A 17,468-nucleotide genomic window follows, 5' to 3' on the forward strand; every position below is an offset into this window, starting at 1 on the left:
ATCGAAAATATTAATCTTTACTCATGAATCTGAATGTAGTTCATATTATAGTTGTATTCTATGATGATATATATATATATATATATATATATATATATATATATATATATATATATATATATATATATATATATATATATATATATATATATATACACACACACACTAGTGAAATGACCCGTGAAATCACGGATTTGTTTAAAAAAATATTTTAATGATATATTTTAAGTATTAAATGAATGTAAATGCTAAAGTCATTTATTATCATAAAACTTTCAATACTCAGAGTCAACCGTCAAAACAACATTATTCAATGAATGGTAAAAATCAATCAATAATCCACTAAATCTAACTTAGTATTACGTTCTAAAAATTTGTAGTTCTTAAAATTAGTATAAGAAGCTTACTTCCAATGTTTGAGCTTTTTTGTGCGTTCTCCTGTCACCTCTCATCGCAAAGACCCAAAATGCGTTTTCTTCTATTTTGAACCGCCACCAACATTTCCTGAAAAGAGCCCGATTTTTCCCATTAAGAGACCCGATATTTAACCCGCCCGAATCATAATAACTGAGAGTTAAATCCCAATTAACACAATACATTTTTAAAGATTCACCCCAACCGCCCCAAAAGAAATTACGTCTAATTTAATTTTCTTCCATTACATAGTGAGTAATTACAAACCAAGCTAAGACAGAAAATGTATATTCCAGATTGTACCTACATAGAATGAACACAAATCAACAAATTAAGATGCTTAAAGATATAATCTTCAGCAACCAACACAAAATGTGAAATTAACTTCACTTGGGGAAGTAGGGCATATTATATCTTAAACAGTTAAAATGAAGACATTTAGCTAACTATGTAATGGGCAATTGAAGCATAAGTTTTGGCATCCAGTAGCCTTTATAACTGAACCACTAAGTGCATGTCATTTAGACCCTCTTGTATGAATGATGAAATATACATGTTCTGCAAACGATTTTAAATTAAAGAGGATTAAAGTATATTTACATCCCATCTGTCTTATTAAAAGTATGAGCAAGAAAGTTTTCATGGATAAAAAAATGCATATAGAGACTTACGACTCTTCTAAGCTGATAAGCTTGGGCACTTCTAAGGGAATGAGTCCACCAATTTTCTTATTGAATGATCATATTCATGAGCATCAACAAAGAGAATTCCTCTTTAATAATATACCTTGAATAATATACAGAGAATCATAGTCATCTAAAAACATAAAAGCTATGAATAAACGATTAATTCTGGATAATCGTACCAACAATTTGGATGATAATTTGATGATTACATGTGGAGACTGAATTGAAAGTGAGTTTACCAAGATCGTTTTATCTACAACATTCTGTCATCTTCATCTCGAATTTAGGGGGGACATCTGCTTCATTCTTTACAGATTCCCTGAACAGATAAATTGTTGGTCGCATTGAGTTGGCAACAGTAGATACATTAATAAATAATCATGTTTTATTTCAGTACAAAAGCAGAAATCGTAATTTGTCTTACCATCCATATGTTAACCCCCAGTTCATAAAATAATTAACACAACAAAATAATTAACATTTCGCAAATGATTCATTGTATGTGAAACAAAATCAGATTGTTACAATTATTATACCTGTTCATGGCACCGACGGTATTGTTACGATTATTATACTTGTTCATCGCATCGACAGTAGTATCATCAACATCTTAACAGTGAAACGAAATCAACGTTATTCATAAGCTAGAAGCCTATATGTTAACAATGATCCGTTAACAAAAAAAATATATATTAGAGTAGATAAGGGAACTTACAGATTGAGTAGGCAACTAATGAACGACTACCAATCGTATAACAAAGTTGTTCACTATAACAACACTATGATGTAATCAATGAAACATAAGCATTTGAGAATGCAAAAAAAATTTAGCATTAAAACCCCCAAGGAAAACATATGTGGTATATACCACAATCAGCAACTGAATAAAAGGAAAAAGGGGAATGTAGTCTGACCTGGTGTTGTTGTCACTTCTGTTAATAATCAATTTAAAGCAACGAAACAACAACCCTTAACCTTTCCAACATCATAAGCACACTCATCTGCCAAAAACAAAAACATACCCACTTCAGTAAACACACAAAACTACAATTATATACATATATATTTAATATTTATATTTACTCACAAATCACGTCTTTAACCAAATCCATCACCAAGTCACATTTATCACTAAACATAGAACAGAAAAATAGTTCATCATCTCCCTGACTCACACCATCACTATTTCTATTCCATTTATCAACTCCTTTTTTTCTAAACCGTCACAGTTCGATAAACCCGAGCTTCACTCTAGGTAGACCCAGTTTCCGTCAAACTCGCAACCACTTCCAAAGCATAATCATCATCTTCTATATGAAAAGTGAAGCAATGTCTTGTGTTAAACCGTTTAAAACGCTAGGTTGATTATCATGAAAAGTTAATAGATGATTGATTAAATAATAATAAGAACAAACCCATAGGATTAGATGAGCCCGTCAATGGTAAACCATTATCATCATAGAGACCAAGGGATAAACCCTAGTTATTAAACAAAATCGTTATTTTACTCAATAAAACATTTTCATATATATCTTCTAAACCCGATGTTACCACTTCCCCCAAAACTTAGGGTTAGGTTCATAAAACCTAACTTATTATTAACTACTCAACGAACTAATAACATGAATCATATGTTAAATCTTACAGCAAGGGTGTAGAAGCTTCAATTCCTGGAGATGCAAGCTTCAATTCAATTTTGATTTCTCCTCCTTTGATGCAACCACTTAGCCCGCACATATATAAGCCCTAATACAAAAGCTACAGATGAAATTACTCAAAAATTGAAGGACGGACAAAGAAGAATTATGAAAATAAAATACCTTTTTTGAAGAAAAGAGGTAGAAGATTTAGCATCATGACCTAAAAGATTTTAGGGTTTGAATGTTAAAAGAAATACTCGTATACTCCTTATTTTATTAAAGACTATTTTAATTTATTTAATTAATTAGTGTTAATGACATCATCAACACTTAAATTTTTTTCTTTTTATTTTTTAATTTTTCTAAAGCTTTAATAAACATTATTTATGAAAGCATCATTTTAACAATATAATAGAAACTATATATATATATATATATATATATATATATATATATATATATATATATGGGCAGAATCAATGGAGAAGTAACTAATCGGGGGGAAACGGGGGAAGCAAATTTTTTTTTTTCGCTTTTTGGAATTTTTTTTTCCCGCTTCAAGATCACACGAAAATATGAACATTTAGAAAAGACACTTCGTGATGAATGTTATTATTTAGGTGGGAAAACGATCGACAAAAACAACATTCAAGATAATATTGTTCGTGAAGAATGTTAACGTTTTTTTTTCTTCATGTTTTGTGAAGTAAAATTTAGCCCGATTTAGAGTTTAGGGTTTAGGGTTTGGTGTTTTGGGTTTATGGCCCTAAACTCTAAACCGTTCGTGTTAAAAACTCAATCTAAATCCTAAATCTAAACCCTAAACCCTAAATTTCTAAACCCTAATATCTAAACCCTATAAACCCTAATATCTAAACCCCAATAGCTAAAACCTCAACTTATGCTCGAAAAACACGATAATTGTTATATATTACTTCTTCGAGCGTTTTCCCGCCAAAATAAAAACATTTATCACAAAGTGTCTCTACTAAATGTTCATATTTTCATCTCATCTATAATGTTCGTGAACAAAGTTTTTTCAAAAAACGAAAAAAAAAAAAGTTTTTGCTTCCCCCCGCTCCCCCATATTGGTTACTTCCCTCTTGATCCTACCACTATATAGGGGCAGGATCAATGGGGAAGTAACACTTTGGGGGGAAGCGGGGGGAAGCGATCTCAACCATTCATCTTAAAAATCAAGTGCTAGTCCATCATATTCTCATGTTCTGCGATTTATATTATTGGAAATTAATAAGGGTATTATTGTCCTTTAACATTTAATAAAGATTACACATATTAATTTACATTTACATATTTAATATCTTAACACCACCATCCACCACCACTCACCACCCACCACCACCACCACCACCACCACCCACCACCTACCACCACCACCCACCACCCACCACCACCTGCCACCACCACCACCCACCACCTACAACCACCACCATCACCACCCACCACCTACCACCACCTACCACATCCACTAACCACCACCAACAACAACCAGCGCCGCCATCAACCACCACCACCAACCAGCGCCGCTACCCACCACCATCAACCACCACCTCCCACCACCAACCACTAACCACCACCCACCACCACCACCAAACACCACCACCACAATGTAGTGACCCGGAAAATTTCGACTAATTTTGAACCAAACTCTTGATGCGATTCACTATCTTTGACACGATAAGCAAAGTCCGTAAAGCCGAGTCTTGAAATTTTGGAACAAGTATACATAAATACATTTGACCTTTGACCATTCCCGACGATTCACGAACAATAGAGTGTGTGTGTGTGTGTATATATATATATATATATATATATATATATATATATATATATATATATATATATATATATATATATATATATATATGATCTCTATGTATCATTATGTATATTGTAACATATATAAAATTTATAAATATTTAGTAAAAGTTTTTATATAACATACTATATGATATTACATAATTAATAATACGAGTTAAAAATAGTTGTTAATATTATTAATTAGTAATTCATTAATATTAATATTAGTACTAATAACAGTAATATTGAAAGTATTATATAATTCATAAATATGGAATGTGTTACATTTGATTTATTATATCATTAATAATATTATTATCATCATTGTTAATGTCATTATTATTATATTTAATAGTAAAAATTATAATTTTAGTTGTTATAATTAATATTAATATTATTATTAGATATTGTTATTACTATTAAGAACTATTATTATTATTATTATTATTATAAATTATTATTACTATTATTATTATTATTATTATTATTATTATTATTATTATTAATGTCAATGTTATTATTATTAGAAAATAATACATTCTATTATTACTAACATTAATAAAATGATTATTATCATGAGTACTATTATTTATTATTATTATTATTATTATTATTATTATAAATATATATATTATTATTACTATTAAAATTATTAATAATTAAACTGTATTATTATTATTATTAATTAATTCTATTAATAATTATCAATTTTATATAAATATATATATATATGTAATATGTATGATCTATTGGATATCGACATTAGGTATTATAATTCAGTTACATCCAAAATTATTAGATGTTAAACAGATAAAGTATCACATTCAGTTGAATATCAACATCAGACTTCTTTTTATTTTATTTAAACTGTCCTTCCTATCCACAAAATTTGTACCCGATGAACTCAAATTCTCAATGCAAACAAACCATTCTAATCACCTTTACTAACTTCAACTATTGATTACTTTTTAGATATGATATGATTCTGTATTACAATTGTGAGATAAAAACAGTAAAGTGTAAATATACAGTTTGAAACCTCTGTCATCTTCATATTTCAACTAATCCATCTTGCTCTCTTTCTCTACTTCTCATTCCTTCTTGTTTCATTAAAAACCCGTCACCACCTTGGTGACTCTCGATCGACAACCAACCAATACATGTATTCGTTCTTCTCCTATACAATGTTCAACAACCCATATCTACAACCTTCGAAAATTACCACTACCACCACCATGAATCATCCATTTTCACCTCTCTCTCTCTCTCTCTATAGCTCTCATCCTTATATTTATTTATTTTTTTCTACTTTCTTCTTCTCGATGAAATCATCACAACAACCCAACTATTGTTACTGCATATTATTGTTTCCTGTTTCGTGATTGTTAACCACCGTACACCACTATTCCATCATCACCTAGCTACACCATTGCCATGTTCGTTCCTGTTCCTTTTCGATGAACAAGGCTACCATGAACTAAACCAAAACTCTGAAGTCCATTTAGATAAACTACATGCTACAACTTTCAGATTTCTGTATCTGTTCGGATAATAACAAGAGAGAAGTAAACTTTAATAATGTGCAACTTTTGTTGCTCCATTATTTATGTTTCTATTCCCAAATATGATGACAGGTGTATTGAAACAATGATGGCACGTTCTTTCTTTTGTTCCTTTTGGTCGACAATCCATCAACAAACCAACCCCACATATTGCACACTAGTGGCTATTTAATATATAATAAAAAGGAATCGGTTGTTACAAGTTAGGGTCACCATGTCTCAATTTTTTTTTTTTTAAAAAAAAAACCGAGAGTCAGTATTCTTGGTTGGGCCACAAAATTCTTTCTCTGATGGGCCAGAAAATTATTATTCTATTGGGCTGGTAACTGTTAAGGTTGTTATGGTTGGGTTGGTATATAGCCGTTTCTGTTTGAGTCGATGTATAGCCAACCCAGACACCTCGTTTCTACTTCTATTTTATTGTTATGAGTCATTTGATACTATATTAACTGAAGATGATATGATAGATTAAGATAAGGATATAGATGCTGAAGAGATAATAAGTTGATGATCATACGATCATGAATGATATACGTGATGCATGATAAATCACGATAGAAGATGATGATTACTCAATTCTGTTTTCTGTTTTGGCCGAAGCACTTGAATGTTTATTAGGCGAAATCTTTGCATGATCTTTCCTTGATGAAGTGCCGATGTATACCCACCATTCAACCCTCTCCTTTTACTTTCTATCGATATCATTGTGTGATGAGCCGAGACTTTGTTTCCAGTTGGGCCAAGTATATGATCGAATTGCTTTTATTTTTGTGCCATCGAGACCCCACACTAACCAGCTCGATCCCACTGTCCCACTTAATAACCGAGTTCTTTTTGAATTGATGAGAGGGTTTGTAAATCGAATTGGAATTGACTAGATTGTTTTTTTTGTTGGTTTGCTATTGATTTTGGGCTACGATTATTAGACTATTTTGGGCCGTGATTCGATTTTGTCAGTTGGGCCTAGGGAAACTATGTTGGGCCGTGATTTTTGTTAATGGACTTTCAAATTTGGTCAAGTTAGAGTTACGTGTTATTTGGATATAAACTTAAACTGGGTATTAACACAGTAGAAACAATATAGAAGAATGGTTAAGGGTATGGTTGTTTAGCGAAAGGTCGGGAGTTCGAGCTCGGTCCAAGGCAGTTTTTTTTACGAGAAGCTTTTAAAGGGTATACTCATTTATTTTTTATTTCTATTATTAGTATTATTATTATTATTATTATTATTATTATTATTATTATTGTCATTATTATTATTATTAAGTATTAGTAAGTATTATTATTATTACCATATCATATTTATTATTATATTTATATAAGTATTATTACTATCATTAATATTATTATTCTTATTATTATTAGTATTAATATATGTATTAACATATAACATTTTATTTATTAGTATTATCATTATTATTAAGTATTGTCAATATTATTAACATTAAAAATTACTATGGTTATGTAGATAAAGGTTTTAAAAGTATTGTTAAAGTTATAAACATAAAATAAAGATTATATATGTAAATATATATTTAATACGCATAACTTAACTACATTAAAATTTCCATATATAAAATGAAAATATATATAATGAAACTTACTAATTTACTACATATATAAATTACATCACTAATGATAATACATATATTTGTTCGATTTCAATTGCGTATATTAATATATATACAAATAATATAGGTTCGTGAATCCGACGCCAACCCTATACTTGTTCAATGTCGTTGTATGTATTTTTACTACAAAATACACTAGGTGAGTTCATTTGCTCCCTTTTTACTCCTTACGTTTTTGGGCTGAGAATACATGCAAATGCTTTATTAACTGTTTTACAATATTTATGTGCGTGAGTTCATTTGATTCCCTTTTACTCTTTACATTTTTGGGACTGAGAATACATGCGATGTTTTTACAACTGCTTTATTAAATGTTTTTGAAATATATTTTGAACTGCGAATACATGAAATACTTTTATAAATGTTTGACGAGATAGACACAAGCAAAACATTCCTCGAATGAATTATTATGCAGGCAGAAGTTCTGCGAATTATTATTGAATTATGTGGACATGATAATTGCCACCATTGAATTATGTGGACATGATAATTGCCACCATTGAAATATGTAGACATGATAATTGCCACCATTGAATATGTGGACATGATAATTGCCACCAATTGATATGAATGTTATGTATCGAGAGAATGATTTTATACACAGGTTATGTGTATGTTATTTTTGTGCACAAGATATGTGTACTGTTACTAAGATTTATGAAAGATGATTTCGTACACGAGAAAGGTGTACTGCATTTAAAAGATATCGCATGTACATTACAGGCTTGTCATTAGGTTCCATATGTATGGTGAACATAATTTTGACTTATGAACTTATTTATTCGAGCATTTATTCGAGACACTGATTGATTTTTGGTAAACTTGATGAACTTATTTATTCGAGCATTTTTAATTCATTTCATTAGGTTCCATATGTATGGTGAACATAATTTTGACGTTGGTTGGTATGTTCACTGTGCTACCATAGAACCCTAGATTTTAGACAGGAGATAGGTATACCGAGTCAACTACCTATGGAGGTACCACAGGCTTGTCATTGTGGCAACCAGTGACTTGGCACTAACCGTGGCGGTGTGATTTGTCACGGCGTCTCTACTTTATATTGTGCTCGTGGGAGAACGTTTGATTTATTTGAGAGGCTTATGGATGCATCCTAGGATATATTATGATATGATTGTGTAGAGCGATCGTGTTGTGTAGTGCCATACACACCTTCTGATTAGGAGAACAACCTGAATTCACGACCAGTGTGTTATTGCACGAGGTATGATATGAGATTATTTGGCACCGTGGGTGTGATTATGATATTCTGTTCTGTAGGTGTACTCGGTATGAATAACCCAACCCTTCGTTGCTCCAGCCTTTATTTTATTACTCTGGCGTTGTGGTGTTAATCGATGGAGAATTTTATATAATAAAATATATTTATCATTCTGTTCACTCTTATCCTTTGAAATATCATTATTACTATTATTATTATTTGTTTATATATCTGTCAACATCTGCGCACTGTGCCAGTAGCTCAGCCGCATTTTCTTTTCATGCGACAGGTATTCAAGGAAATCTGGGATGAGTGAGAGAGCTTCCAAAGTTGAAGATGCCTTAGAGACCTACCTATCTAATGCCTTAGTTTGAACTTATATCATGTTAAGAGAATTTAAATTTCTAATGAAGATAATAGTTACGATTAATAATCATTACAAGACTTTAATATTATTAATAAATGTGACCTCCCGTTCCTTGTTGGAAATGGGGTGTTACACTCACAGCCGCAATTTCGGTTGCACCCCTTTTTTTCTTATTTTTTCTCGTTTAAACACCGTTTTTCGCATTTTCGATCCAATCGTTACCCATTCCAAAAACCTCATGGAAAAGCATTTAAAACCTCAAATATACACTTAAGATTCAACCCTTAACATCAATAATGATCGGCGTTTATGACCCGATCATCGCGACTGCGACACGGCCCCAGCCCAAACTCGTTTTTTTCCTTTTTATTTTCTGTTTTGTTTTCAAATTCACACACACACATACACCCGCCGAATTTTGAGCTCTCACACATAAAACCTAATCGATTTTTGCTTCAAATCGACATCAAAATCCATCTTTAATCATGCCTCCTAAGACTAAGGTAATGATTCTAACACCCATTTTAATTGCAATTTCTTCTAATTTTGAATCCTAATTGGGTGTTCCTGTGGGTTTTGTTGAAATCAAGTGTGGGGGTGTTAATTAGTTTGATTTAGGCCGGATTTGTTATGTATTATGATTCTATAACATGCTAGATTCTAGTTTCATATGCTTATTGTTTTTAAATTGCTAGTTTTGATTCTAGGGTTCTTGAGTATGTGAAATTTTGGTCTTAATTTTGATTTAGATTTCTATGATTTGATGTTAGTAATGATAGTTATTGAGTTTGTTAGTTGTTAATTTTCATGAATCATTCGATTGCTCGATTTTTATATTTAGAGTTCATGTCAATTTGGGTAATTTTGGGTTAGTTGACTGAGTTTGACTCAGTTTGACTTTTAAATTGAGATTGAATGGTAAGATTGTAATATGCCTAGTTCATATGTTATCCGTTAGTTTAATTATGACTATGATTGCATGAAAGATTTTATTGACATTAAGGAAGTATGATTTTTGTATGTTTATGAGAGGATGCGGTTTTTGTTGATTGAATTTTTGAACATGAAGGATACTTGTCAACTATGAAAACGAATGTGGAAGTTGAACTATCATTTGGTTTTTAACTAACGCTAACATTTTTATTTTCCCATTTGATTTTTTGTGTATGTTGGCTATTTTGTCGGGAACTAAACGACCATGTTCTTCACAATCTGTGCCTATGGCACCCATTCATCCGAGGGCTCATAAGCTTCCTAAGGATTTACATCCTTACTTGGTTTGGGATCGTCCTAATGATAACTATATAGAATGGATGGATGTTTTGATTGAAATTGAGGACCGTAAGTTCTTGTCTACCTGTTATCCTGATTGGGAACCTCTCGAGGAGGTTGGTTTAGCTGAAGAAGTTCGCGACATGTTGGTTCAGAAATATATTACAAGTGCTCGGGAACATATTGGTATTAATGATTGGTATGAGTTCTTCCATCTTGATCGTCCGATTTACAAAGTGTGGTGTTTAGAGTTCTTTTCGACTGCGAAGTTCTTCCCCACTGCAGAACGTAGTAGTGATATAGTGATGAATTTTAAATTGGGGGGTCAAATGCGTTCCATGAATATCATGGACATGGCTAATGCGCTTACGATTTATGAGGACGAACAGGTGAATGAAGATATTTTAGAGGATCATCCGGATACAGGCAGGCGTTTAACTAATTCATTTGAGCATGAGGTAGCTTGGTATAATATGACTCATAAGCGAAGTTACAAAGCAAGTAGCAGCTCCTATACTCTAATCAAAGACAATCGTCTTCGCATGATTCAGCGGTTCATTGCAAATACAATTAATCAGAGATGACCAAAGCGGGTAGTTCTAGTGGTGCTGGTTTGACTTGTGATTTTATTACGAACCAGTTTAGTGGGATGAGACTTCATACTGAGGGGCAGTTTACGGGTATGAGGGCTTACATTGATGATCGTAGTCGGGATGATCGGGCGTATTATGACGAGCAGAACAGGTTGCTTCGTCAGCATGTTGATCAGGGTTTTGAGCAGACTTGGTATAATCAAGCAGGTATTCGGGCAAATGTGCAATGGACTCAACATTCTTTCGATCTCTACCGCCGTGACCCGCAGAACTTCATTCAATCGGTTGGTCTGGGTTGGACTGACTGGGAGGGCCCGGGGACGACTCGCCCCTCCTATGATTATGACACAGCTCTTGCCCAGGCTCAAGCCGCCCACCAGCTTGCGATACAGCAGCACCAGCAGTCTCAGCAGCAGCATCAGGATCAGCAAAACCCCGGACCACATGATGGGTCCTTCTGGAGGTTCTTTTGAGAACCTTTTATGATGATGGCAAGTGCGCAGGTGCGCGTGTGTAACATCCTCAATCGGGCCTAGATGTAAGATTACAAGATTGCCCTTAAGTTTGTATTGCGTTATTATATGCTTTTATTTTTATTTAATATTTACTATTAAAAAATAATGTGATTAGGACCAGTTTGTGACAAGGGTCACAGAACAGATTTGTTTATTTAATTTGGACTTCGTTTGGGTTGCCAAATGAGGTACGAAAGATATCAGATAACTGGTGAATACCCGTGAGTTACACAGTATGGGATTTAATCCCAAATAATAGACTGATGTCTATCCCCTTCTTGCATTTTCTAGACTTTTCCCAAAAACAACCCGTTCTTCATCTTCTCACCTACATCAAACCCTAATTTCTAATCCTTGTTTTAGAGCTCGAATCGTTTATATCATTGTGTTCCTTGTGATTTACTGAATCTAACAAGGTAAGAATCATAGCTTTTCATACTTTAATCTTCAAGAAAATGGAGTTTTTGTGTTAGTTTTCATAAAAGTGTAAATTTGGGTCAAAATGGGTTGATTTGGTGTTGTTAGTGTCAAATTCTTGTGGGTTTATGTTTCTTGATGTATAGTGTCTTCGATTTGGTCAGTTTTGAGGTCGAAATTGAGCTTTAGAGCAAGAATTGGTCGATTTTGGGTTAAACCCGTCACTTTGTCTTCAGCTTCTGCAGATGAACACGGTCGACCATCGACCGAGTGTGTATGACCCACGGCCGAGTGTGTCTGCGAGAGACCATCGACCGAGTGACTAGACACTCGGCCGAGTGAGTGTAGACAGTCGGCCGACTGTCTCTGACAGTCGACCGAGTGTCTTGGGCAGTGAATATTTTACCAAGTGTTGAGTTTTAGCCGTTATGCTGCCCGTTTGTATTTTGATGATTTTGATGTAAATTTTGAAAGTGCAAGAAAAATTTTAGCGGACAGTTTTTCTGACAAAAAATTTTCTGTATTGTGTTATTTGGTGTTTATGGACATAAACTAACTCCTGTATATGTATTTCTCAGGAGAAAAGGAGAAAGAGAAGGTTCAGTGATTAGATAGCTGAACACCTTCTCGTTTGCTGGTATTTGGTGAGTGGGACTAATTGGAGAATATAGTATATAGAAGCATGTTATATTATGATTGCCATGCTTGTTAGATATACTTATTGTTGTGGTTAGTTAATTCTTGTGATGACTGCATGTTAGTTGATGCTTGTCTGCTGGAACCCAGTGTGTCCCTATTGTGTGGTAGCCTCGGTAGGAGAGATCAACCTGCGGGTTGGGTTCCTTTGTGGTAGCCTAGACAGCTGTGGTGTATATATATGTGTGAATGACGCGTCCGTCGCGTGTGGATTATGTATATACATACGGTGGTGGAGGAACTTCTGGTAAGCCCCAGTCCGATCAGCTGGTGGTTAATGGTTTGGCCGAGCCGCCAGAGTCTCTGTAGACGGCACTTGGGTGATGTTTGTGTGTTAGACTATGTGACATGATTAGTATAACTGTTCTATATACTATTGCCTGTGGTTAGTCGTACTCACATAGCTTCGTGCTAATTCCCCTCCCTCTCCTCCCTGCAGGTTATTAGCTTTTGTAGAGATTATGCTTTTGGGGAGAAGACGGGCATGATGATGTTATGTTTGACAGGAGTCAACTCTGATGTTGTCTTGTTTTGTTTAAACAGTGATACTTTGTAAATGTATTGTAAATACGTCTTCTCCGTATAAACAAGTATCTTGTAATGACACGTGACACAGGTTGTATTAACAATAGTTAATGTGGATATCGTATTTAAGTAATATTATGCTTCCGCCACGCATGTATAAAAAAAAAAAATTTAGCGGTGTCACAAGTTGGTATCAGAGCTGAGTTTGGCAGCATGTGCATTGTGATCAACATGTCATGTTCCCAAACTTAGAAAAGTCATGTCAAACATAACATGCTGGGGACGGGTTAAGTGAGTATTAGGACAGGATATGTGTTAGTTGTTAGTACTAACAGAATTTATACTAAGCTTTGGTGTGAGTGTTGTGGTAGTGCAGTAATGGCAGATAATAAGCAACCGCTACTGGCCCTACTGTCCCTGGAACTGGTACTTTTAGAGCCCCTGACGAAGATGGACATGTGTCTTCAGAAGAAGAAACTTCTCAAGAAGTAATAGAACTTCAAAGTCGGTTATTAGAAGCTCAAGAGAAAATCAAAGAATTAGAACAAGAACGGGCACAATGGAACCCTAATACCACTGCGTTGAACACAACCTTTCCTCCTAACTTTTATACTCAAGCCGGTGGCAGTACCCAATCACATTTTCCTCAAAACACCTATCAAAACCTCCAAATGCCATTTTCGTTTAACCAGGCAATTCCAAATCAAATGACATACCCATTTCAAGTCCCCGAAATAAGAAAGAAGTGTACGTATAAACAGTTTCTGGACTGTAAACCTCCTGAGTACAACGGTCACACAAACCCTACAGCGACGCTCAATTGGTTAAGAGAAGTGGAACGAGCATTAGAAGCATGTTTCTGTGAGCCTGAATCTATGGTACTGTTTGCAAGTAGACTTCTCAAGGGTGAAGCAATGGAATAGTGGGATTCTATTACTGCATATTTACCCAAAGAACATATCAGTCAAATTACCTGGGAACAATTTGCTGCTAAAGTTCGTGAGCAGTATTGTTCTGAGTATGAGATGGAAAGATTGAAAACTGAGTTTCTGAGTACGAAGATGACAGAAAGTATGACGATTGATGAGGTTTTCAGAGATTTCACATCTAAGCTAAGGTTCGTTCAACAGTGGGTACCAACTGAGAAAGATAAGATTCAACATTTTATGTGGGTGATTAAGCCGGAGTACAGAACCGTTGCGAGATTTGCAACAACCTTGGCATAGGCTCATGAGATGGCAAAATTTACTGAAGGTGATATAATGGCAGCGAAAAGAGAAAGTTCAAAGGGTGGATCTTTTGGGGGGAAATCAGAAAGTCAATCAGGTGGACAGTCGACTCAGCAGTCGAGTAAGCAATCTGGTTTTCGTGGTAAGAAGTCAGGTGGGTTTAAACAGAAAAGTAAGTCTGGTATGAGTGGATCAGGTTCTAGCCAGTCTGGATGGTGCAATGTTTGTAAGTCAACCCATGTCAGTCCGTGTTCTCCAATGACCAGAAGGTGTTTGAAATGTGGAGTGTTAGGTCATGAATCAACAGCTTGTTCTTTTAAGTCAAATGTATGTTGGAGTTGCCATCAAGAGGGGCATAGATCTGCAAATTGTCCATCTGCGTCGAGAGCCGGTTCTGGGGCAGGGTCAGGGGCGAGGTCAGTTACTTCTGGGGGATCTTCTGCTTCTACTGCCAGGCAGAAGAGAAAGAATCCTCCAACAGCAGAGGCAAGGGCATTTCAGATGACGGTAGATGCTGCAACCGCTACCGATGACGTCATTATCGGTATGTTCTTGGTTAATTCCTTGCCAGCTCGTGTGTTATTTGATTCAGGAGCAAATCGTTCTTTTATGTCCTTAGGCTTCTGTGATAAGTTGAAGTTGCCTGTTAGGATGTTAGATGAGCCTTTGGGAGTAGAAGTAGCTGATGGTAAAATGGTTCCATGCACATCATCTGTGTCTGGAATTACCATCGAAATCAACGGTCATTCCTTCCCTTTAACCTGTTTGTTGATACCTATACCTAGCTTTGATGTAGTCATAGGCATGAATTGGTTAAGAGCTAATAGGGCTAACATTAAGTGTGATAAGAATATGATTTCTTTCTGTTTGGCTGATGGATCCCGAGTAATAGCTAGGGGAGAGCGCAGTGAATTTAATTTCCCTATGGTTTCCCTAATGAAAGCTCAGAAGGCGATATCGAAAGGGTGTGATTCGTTCTTAGCTTATGTGCTTGATGTTAAGAAAGAAAAGAAGCAGGTGACTGATATCCCTGTTGTGTCAGAATTTCCAGAAGTGTTTCCAGATGATCTACCAGGGTTACCTCCAGTACGTGAAGTAGAGTATAAAATTGATTTGGTTCCAGGTGCTACACCAGTTGCAAAAGCTCCTTACAGATTAGCTCCGTCAGAAATCCGAGAGATGATGTCTTAGATTCAGGAACTGTTAGATAAGGGGTTTATCCGACCAAGTTCTTCTCCGTGGGGTGCTCCTGTTTTGTTTGTGAAAAAGAAAGATGGGTCGCTTCGTATGTGTATAGATTACCGAGACTTAAATAAGAGAACAATCAAGAATAAGTATCCGTTACCAAGAATAGATGACTTATTTGATCAGTTACAGGGTGCTTCCTACTTTTCAAAGATTGATTTACGTTCAGGGTATCATCAGGTACGTGTTGCAGAGAACGATATACCAAAAATAGCGTTCAGAACTAGATATGGTCATTATGAATTTTTAGTTATGCCATTCGGGTTAACAAACGCGCCAGCAGTGTTTATGGATTTGATGAACATGGTATGTCGTCAATATCTTGACAAGTTTGTGATTGTTTTCATAGATGATATCTTGATATTTTCGAAAACCGAGAAAGATCATGCTACACATTTGAGATTGGTATTAGAACTCCTGAAACAGGAACAGTTGTATGCTAAGTTTTCTAAGTGTGAATTTTGGTTGCGGGAAGTACAGTTTCTGGGTCATGTGATTTGTGAACAGGGTATCAAAGTAGATCAGTCTAAGATAGAAGCTGTAATGAATTGGAACTCGCCGAAAACGCCGACAGAAATTAAGAGTTTTCTGGGTTTAGCAGGTTATTACCGCAGATTTATTAAAGACTTCTCCAAAATAGCAGGTCCATTAAATAAGTTAACCAGAAAAGATGTAGCCTTTCGATGGACTGATGAACAAGAAAAGGCTTTTCAGACTCTCAAACAGTTGTTATGTCAAGCGCCGGTTTTAGCTTTACCAGAGGGAACAGAAGATTTTGTGGTCTACTGCGATGCGTCATGTGCAGGTCTGGGTTGTGTTTTAATGCAGAGAAATAAAGTTATAGCGTATGCTTCACGACAGTTGAAGAATCATGAACGAAACTACCCTACTCACGATATAGATTTAACTGCAGTTGTGTTTGCTTTGAAGCTTTGGAGACATTATTTGTATGGTACACATTGTGAAATCTATACCGATCATAAGAGTCTTCAATATATCTTTTCGCAGAAAGAATTAAATATGCGTCAACGTCGATGTTTAGAATTGATTAAAGACTACGATTGTGAGATTAAGTACCATCCGGGTAAAGCAAATGTGGTCGCAGATGCTCTGAGTCGCAAGAAAACCATCGAAAATGTTAGATTTATGAGATTTGAAATAGTTTCAGACTTAATTGATCGATTGAAAACCGTTCAGTTAGTAGCTTTGAATGACGAAAACTTAAAGACTGAGCAAATGACCAAAAGAAAATTTGACCTAAGCAATGATTCTAGAGGATTAAAGACCTATAATGATCGTATTTGGGTGCCTATGTTTGGAGATTTGAGAGATTTAATCCTTACAGAGGCGCATAAATCTAGATTGTCAGTGAATTCGGGTAGTACAAAGATGTATAGAGACTTGAAAACGTTGTATTGGTGGCCGACAATGAAGACAGATGTTGCAGGTTTCGTTGAGAAATGTCATATTTGTGCGCAAGTTAAAGCAGAACATCAGAAACCGTATGGATCTCTACGACAGTTAGAAATTCCTCAGTGGAAATGGGATCACATAACGATGGATTTTGTAACCAAGTTACCCCGAACCCAGAAAGGACACGACATGATCTGGGTGATTGTGGATCGTTTAACAA

General features: G+C 34.9%; 1 long non-coding RNA gene across 2 annotated transcripts; it reads right to left on the reverse strand.

The window, feature by feature from the left end:
* Positions 1-295: 295 nt before the first annotated feature.
* On the reverse strand, positions 296-2,592 carry LOC139862532 (uncharacterized). 2 transcript variants are annotated; one of them, XR_011764218.1, is made up of 4 exons: positions 2,188-2,592; positions 1,637-2,101; positions 1,086-1,419; positions 296-504 (listed from the first exon to the last, which is right to left on the reverse strand). It is a non-coding gene; the product is annotated as an uncharacterized lncRNA (long non-coding RNA). The 2 variants fall into 2 exon arrangements; XR_011764217.1 differs by having other exon boundaries at positions 296-972.
* Between the last annotated feature and the right edge of the window lie 14,876 nt (positions 2,593-17,468).

Source organism: Rutidosis leptorrhynchoides, chromosome 8 (genome assembly GCF_046630445.1).
Source record: "Rutidosis leptorrhynchoides isolate AG116_Rl617_1_P2 chromosome 8, CSIRO_AGI_Rlap_v1, whole genome shotgun sequence".
NCBI lineage: Eukaryota > Viridiplantae > Streptophyta > Magnoliopsida > Asterales > Asteraceae > Rutidosis > Rutidosis leptorrhynchoides.